Source organism: Drosophila erecta, unplaced genomic scaffold (assembly GCF_003286155.1).
Source record: "Drosophila erecta strain 14021-0224.00,06,07 unplaced genomic scaffold, DereRS2 tig00000000-arrow-pilon, whole genome shotgun sequence".
In the NCBI taxonomy this organism is placed as follows: domain Eukaryota; kingdom Metazoa; phylum Arthropoda; class Insecta; order Diptera; family Drosophilidae; genus Drosophila; species Drosophila erecta.
In genome coordinates, this window is record NW_020825194.1 from 17,524,415 (window position 1) to 17,532,154 (window position 7,740).

The following is a 7,740-nucleotide window of genomic DNA, read 5'->3' on the forward strand; positions in this document are numbered from 1 at the left end:
ACACAAATCCCACAGTTTAGCAACCATCAACAAAAATTTTTTAAATTTAGTTATCAATATTATTTAAGATTATGTTTTACACAAAAGAAACCTTGTTTGCTATGTGCTATCATTTTATTTATATAGCAAGCTGATTTTAACATTTTAAAATTTTTTTTCATAATGTTGAAATGGTATTTATAAACTGCTTAAATTTGGAGATTAAATACCGGATTTTTCTTCTTTACAATATAGAAACACAAAAACATAAAGCTGATTAAAAGAGTCAAGCGATAATAATTATGACTCTTGCTCGAAAACAGATTTAGCATTTGGCTTTTCGAATAATAAGCTTAACTTACTCCTCTTAGGGTATCAATTACTGCACCTGCCCATTAAAAATGCATCACTCGAAAATGTTCCATAGAAACTAAATTGTACTTCATCATATCGGGATCCATTTCCAATTTTATTTACCGGTCAGTAAAAATAACAACTTTTTGTCGTTCAATCAAGTGAAGAAGAGCAACAAAAACAACGACCACTGCCAAGGTCAATGTCTGATGGGAGTGGTGGTGAAAACAGGGGGAGGCAGCGTTTTCAGCATTTTCCTGGTTTTTTATTCTTTGTTGCTGTTTTCAGCTGCATGTAAAAGTGCAATAACAACAACAGCAGCCGGCATGAAAATTCAATGTTATTTTTCATATCACACAAGAAGAACTCTCTTTCGAAGTTCGAACTTCGAAAATGAACTGGCTCTCTCGCTCTCGGTCTCCCTCTCTTTCTCTCTCTTGTATTTGTTGTAGAAGTTGCTGGCGCCTTAGCAACATGTTGCTGGCTGGTGCACACTCTTTTTTTGTTGCAATGCGATTTGTGTTTACGCATTTTTTTCGCACCTCCACTTACTGTTTACGTTTATCGTTATACTTTCACCTTCTGCGCCACTTTGGCCCCAGCCCCGCCCACTCCTGCACCTCCCACCCACCGCATTCCTTCTATGTTTTGTTTATAAACATTCTTAACTGTTTGTTTTCAATGCAATTCCATTGTGCCAGTTGCTGAAAGCAGATGAAAAAATTAGGTGTAGAGTGGAAAATGCTGTGGCCTATCTTTTGAATGGGCTACACTGCAAGGAATTTTCATTTAAAATTTCAAAGGCAATAGATACTTGAGTTTTAAAATACTTACTTAAATCAGTGTCTATTATTCAGCAAAGGTAACAAAAATGAAAATTGAACTATTTAGTTCTTTCAATAAATGGAACGCCCATATAATCAAAAATATTTTATTCAAACAACTTTTTGTTTCTGTGCATGCACAAGTTGTTTACAGAACGGGGGAAATTCTTTATAAATAGTTACTTGTCGACAGCAGCAGCGACAAATGCTTTTGGCCGCAACTTAGTCAAAGTCGCTAACGGTAATATCCATGCTGCCCCCCTCGGAAAATCCCACCCCCTGGAAAGCCCACCCCTCCCAGACTCATTAGGCGCGTCAAGTGATATGTTTGCCTTCGCCTGTTTCCCGGGAACCAAACCGAAACACATTAGCGGCTCATTCCTGCAACTTGGGGCCAAAAGAGAAAAGGCCACGCAAATTAAAGGCGCATTAAGTGATTGACCAGGGAAGGGGGGAAAAGTGCGGGGAAGTGCTGGGAAATGGCGACCACACGCACATTCGGAAAACTCGAAGAACTTTTGGAGCAAAACCGCAAAAAGATGCAAGCTCAAAAGTATCTTAAGGCTGCCAGCACTCATGAGAAATTGCCAAAACCAGAGATACAAAAGAAGACCGACTTAAAATTATATCATGTATATGTATGTATGTACATATAAAATGCATAAAAAATATCTTTTGCTCCAGCCAAAACAAACGTTTTGCAAAAGATCCCAAAATCCTATAAGCTCACATTTATCTCTCGGATGAAAATGCGAACGCTGAAAAGTAGCTCGTGGGTACAATAGTTTTGAAAGTATTTGCTGGTAAGCAAAACTTACGAAACATGTATATACATACAATTTCTTATTTCATCTTATAAGTGGAAATGTTTAGAACAAGATTAAATATTTCTCAAAAATATGTACCTTTAAGTCCGTCCAATTAAATCCAATGCCAATTCTTAATTGTTTTATTAAATGCCAATATTCACAAAATTCTCCAAGGTTGCCCTGTAAAATTTAGATAACAAATCTCAAATTAGCCAGCCTGTTTGCAGGTTGCCAAAAATTCATAAACAAAATGCTCTTTTATGTATATCAGCTCCTCGCACATGAACACACGACAAGACAGCTGACGGCGAGGCTTGTTTGCAGATACAATAATTAATAATTCCGGGATAATCTGCATGTTTGTCAAAGTGATACGGCCCAAAAACGGCAAGAGGAGAAAAATGTGTTTGCCGAAAACCCAACACAAAAGCACCCACACACGCACGTGAATATTCAAATCTGTGTGCGGAAAAAGTAAGCCAGCCAAAAATATTTCGGAACGCTCAAAACCATCTGCATAAATACATTTAGATTGGGTTTGAGTCCGATTCCCCGCCTCTGAAGGGAGGTCCTGCTAATGATTCTCTGCGATTGGGCTGGACATCCTGCAAGCCATCCACTTCCCCTTTTCAATTGAGATTTTGCTTACTTTACAGCTGTTCATGTGCCCTCCACATTTGACATTTATTGCTGCAACTTCATTAGGTCTAAGAAAAATATTATTTTTCCCACAAAGTTGTTTAACAAAAGGATGCTTCTCCGAATATACAACTCACAGTCAATGATTGCATAAATTCATTGGGCCTAAAAAAATTCGAATATCTTTTATAAACTGGAAAGTATATTACCTAAACTTCAATGAAACGTTTAAAGGCCTGTTTTGATTTATCATTGAAAAGATTGGATTTTATCAGTATCCATATCTAAAGAATACAGACAGTACTCATGTCTTATCGTTATCACTCACAAACTTTCTGACCTTCGCAGGGAGTTTTCCCAATCTATGTAGTTCAAGGTTCTACACATTCCGTTTGTGGCATGTAGCAAGCAGGGAAATGAAACTCTGAAATAATCTCTCGAATGATTTCGCACAATTCCCGTGTGAGATAACACAAACGCACCCATCCCGCCCCAATGTGCCAATTTCAAGTGCAATTATAATTTTTGTTTGTCATGCAAAAACATCAACAGGCAAAAACAATCGACAATGGGAAGCGGCAGGCTCCAGCGACAAAATGGGGAAAAATACGCAAACAAAACGAGGCACGAAAACTGGGTGGCGCTGTGGCAAGGACGAGGGGGTGGTGGTAGGCGTAGGCGGAGGCGGAGGAGGGGCAGGGGTTGGAGGGCTGTACGCCCACAATCAAACTGGGTCACATGGCCAGCCAGTGCAATTTGCATATGCATGAGTGGCAGGAAGATACAAAGAGCGGTAAGATATATGTATGTATATGCGGTGCGGTCAGGATCGGGATCGGGAAACGGAAGGTTGCAAGGGGTAAGCAAGGGGTGGAGCTGGGGACAGGTTGCCGACTGGAGGTGTGCAAGTGTGTCCTGCACGTCCTTCGGCACATGACTTTACAGTTTTTCGACCTCTTCTAATAAATTTCCGGCCAAGTGGAATATGCAAAGTCACCAGGAGCGGAAGACACACGCAGCATAGGTGCACTGAACAAATAATTATACTGCAAACGCAAATCGAGAAAATCATAAATGTGGCTTATAACAACATATTTCGGTGATTCATAGTTCAGAACTCAATTAACTATAGGTTCCAAAAAGCATTCCGTTTGTATACTGAATGTTTGAGTTATCGGTTCTCTACTTCTGATTTTTTCTCTGCATTTTACAAAGATAGCAACATACCTATATAGTTGTTAGTCCCCCATATATTGCAGATGTATATGGCTCGTAAATCAGCGCCCAACTGTGGCACCTTTTGTGGGGCGTCGAGGGGATTTCCCAACTGGTCCAAAAATCTCTCCAACTGTGTCCAGTATTCAGCATATTTGCCAATGGTTTTTCTTTGCCATGCTGGCAACCCGGTGCCTTCTGCACTCGCATGCATATCCTTGATACGCTTTTGTTGCATTATTCTAATGTCCATGTGGGGCAATGGGCTTCCTTATTGTTTTGTCCGATCTGCGACCTTAATGCGAGTGGGTGTGTTCGGCTGTGGGGAGTGATTTGCATACTCAGCTGGTCCATTTTTAGCCAACTCTCAACTACGCCCACCTTGGCCATTGCCGGTTTTGGCCCACATTCCACACTGCAGTTGGCCGTAATTAAAGGTGTTAATGCCGCTGATAATTACACTCGCCACTCGGCCCCAAAACCCCCTTTTGTGGCGACTCTGCTATCGTGGCGGCCATAAATTGTTCGGGGTCAGGCACACACAGAGGTGTGTTTTATGTCCTGTAAGTAGTGGCTATTTATGGCGAACTTGGCTGTAAAGAAATCCAGAGGCAGCAGTTTATGGGCGGTTCGGAACTGCTAAAAGCCTGATCTATCGAGGATTGCAGCTCCACATTGTTGAATTAGCAGCTTTAAGGGCAATTTAGCTGTTTTTGTACGTTCCAAGGTTACAATTAAAGCACACAACTTACTAATAAGCTACGTTTCCCAAATAAATATATGTAAGCTAGCTATAATAAAGTTGATCCCTAATTATGAACCAGTTGGCTGCAAATTATTGAGCATAAATAGCTAAGCCGTCCCCGTTCACCTCTACCCGCAAGATAATGCCACACCAACTGGCCACTTGCCCACAAAACTACTTACAGTTCATTGCCCCCGGTTCCAGTGACCCCGCCCCCACATCCACCCGCCCGAAAAGACCGCCTGTGGCTGAGACATATGAAATTACAGCAAATCGAACAGAGTTGCCACCCAACTGTGTGAAGCAGGCGCAGGAAAAACCCATTACAAGCAGCCATGTAAACTAATTTAAAAGGTCGCCTCAAAATCACCACCGAAAGAAATAACAAAAGACGCTGGCCAGCGAAAAGGAAAAGGGGGTTCCATTTGAATGGGGGGGAGGACGGTTTTCCGGCCGAGGGTTGACTTGGCTAATGAAGAAAAAGCAGCTGTCAGCTGTGCATTACAAGGCACAAGGATATTTGCGAAAACAACCAAAATTCAATCACTCCCCCCAGCGAAGGGAAAGCCACCCCCAAAATGGATAGCCGGCAAATGCAGGTCAAAGGCGTTAATGCACATTTGTCCAGGCCGGGAAATCTGGTGTGGGCTGGACACACTGTAACAAGTGTCAAGGCCCCACCCTGTAAAAAAAAACACTGGGGATGGCAACGATTTATGAAAATGTCCAACAGAAAAACGGGAAAATCAATGAAGAAAAATGTGTTGAGCTGAAGAGTGAAAAAAGTGCCAACAAAATCAATTGAAAGCGAATTATAGTTGTTGCAGTTAGATAAGCTTTCCAGCTCCCCTCATGCGACACTCATTGCCCCCCTTTTCCGATCGACGTGAGTTATGAACCTCCGACTTTTCCAGCTTCTTTTCCGTCAGCTTCTTTTCTATCTTTCCTCTGAAGGGAAAGCCCACAGGCGGCAGGACAATTTAGCTCGATGACTATTTCGGGGGTGTGGATGGTCGAATGGGCGGGTTTAAGTGAGAGTTGTGGGGTCAATTTGCAATCCGAGAAACTTGGCTGGAAATGGGGAAAAAAAGGAGCGGAAGAGAAGCGGAAAAGAAGCCTGCGAAAGGAGGGAGTGAAAAGAAATCAAGCTGAAATCTGATGATGAGCTGCATTTCGTAATTATGCCAGGCAATTAAACGATTAAGTCTCAATGGGGAAACCAGTTAAGTTGGGGGAGTAACACGGAGTGGAAGTGGGCAATGTGGGGCCTCTCCACCTTGACTTGGCCTGGCCAGAAAGGAAGTGTTAAGAACTTACAGGGTGGAGCAGGCGTGTAACTGAAGTGCACTCGGTGGGGCAAAGAGCGGGAAATGCGAAGAATTATGACCCCGATGCGGGTGCCATGATGTCAGTTGAGGGAGAAGGCGTCGATGGACAGGGAAGATATATGCGAAGTTTGCCAATCAACTGGATGGATTAGTTCGCACTTAAGAGAGGGTCAATAACCAATCCCGTCTAACTAATTTAAGTCATCATTTCATTAGAAACGTAACTTATACTCTTGACTTAAAACCTGTTTCACGTTCTAAACTATAACTATATTATCTCATACTTCCTTGAATCTAATCAAGAGTCCTTGATGTTGGAAGCAAGCGTTTTCAAGCAAAGTGTGTTCCACAAGGAGTTTGCGCCTGAATAATTTTATTTTATGCACAACCACATTAGGCCGCACTTAAACTTGCTGCCCCACCACATATTATCCTCAGTTAACTCCATTCCCATTTCAGTCGACTATTTCCACACCCGGTCTCCTTGTTTTGCCTGACAAAAGCTTTGATTTCACTCACTCCCCTTGACCGCTGACCCTTGGGCTGAAGTGCAACCAACATAAAACTGCCCGGCAAACACCTCCCCTCATCAGGGAACTGCGACATGACCATTTGCAAGACACTTTGGCAACATTTTACAAGGACCCGGGATCGGGCAAAAAAAGGAAAACTTTCATTTATGTGCGATGCATGGCCATAAAAGTTTGTGCCTCAAATCCAGAGAAGCAAGTTCGAAAGTGCGAGTGTTTGTTGTCTCACCAGAGCGAGGGGGCGGTAAGGGCGGCAAGGGCGTGGCAGGGTCCAAGGCAAACATATTTGGCAAATGCGGAAACGGAAATATTCGCACCAGGGCGAGACAACAGCCAGCAGAAGTGGAAAACACTTTTCGGGCCCAACATCTGACAACTGGCAGTGGGTTCGCCCTTCTCCTGATTTTCCTCCCACATTTTTCCAGCCAGAGTTTGCCTGTCTATCTGCCATTCCCTGCCTTGGAATCCTCCCTTTTTGCCCCGTCCTTTCTTTTCATATTTTCTAAATGCATTTTTGTTGTTCAATTTCAAACTGCGTCTGCAATTTTATTTCGCCATTTCTACCCTTAGCCCCACCTCGCCACCCCTCCTTCAAATGTAATTTTCCGCATTTTCCCAGTTTTTTCCCCTTTTGGCAATGTGATAAGAAAAGTTTCTTTAGTCTTTTTATTTGCTGCAAACGGATTGCGGTGAAATTGTTAGATATCGCAATCTAATTAGGATATAATGATGGCTTCCTTTGCAGCTGACTAAACGGTGGGTTTGCTTCGAGCTCTTTAAGCATCGAGAAAATTCGAGTTTATTCTGAAAAGTCGAGATTTGAGCCTAGTTACAATATCTATTTAATATTTAGTTCGTATTTAAGTAGCACGAAAAATAGCATATTTGGAGTTTCAGAAACTTCTTGACAGACTCAAAAATATATTACCCATGAGAAATTTAAGCAACGGATGCCAAGATTTAACAAAGAAAACTTCAGCAACTCACAGAGAAGAAGGCAATCGAGGAAAATATTCACGAAGCCATTTCATAAAAATTTGAGGAGCGCCAAATTAAAATAAGGAAACTTGGCAAACAGCTGGACTGCCGACTGTCTCTCAAATGCAAGTGAGAAGGCCGCCATGGAAGTCGGACCACCCGCAGCGGTATCCGCCCCCTTTGGACGCCATCAAAGTTGGGTTTTTTGCTGGCGGGGCCAAAAACTGAATAATTTAATTAGAAATTGCCACTTCTGTCGCATTGGACAACAAAAGCGCGGCAAATTGGCTAAAAGAGGCAAAAATCCAGGGGGTTCCTGGCCGAGCTGCGGCAAAAAAG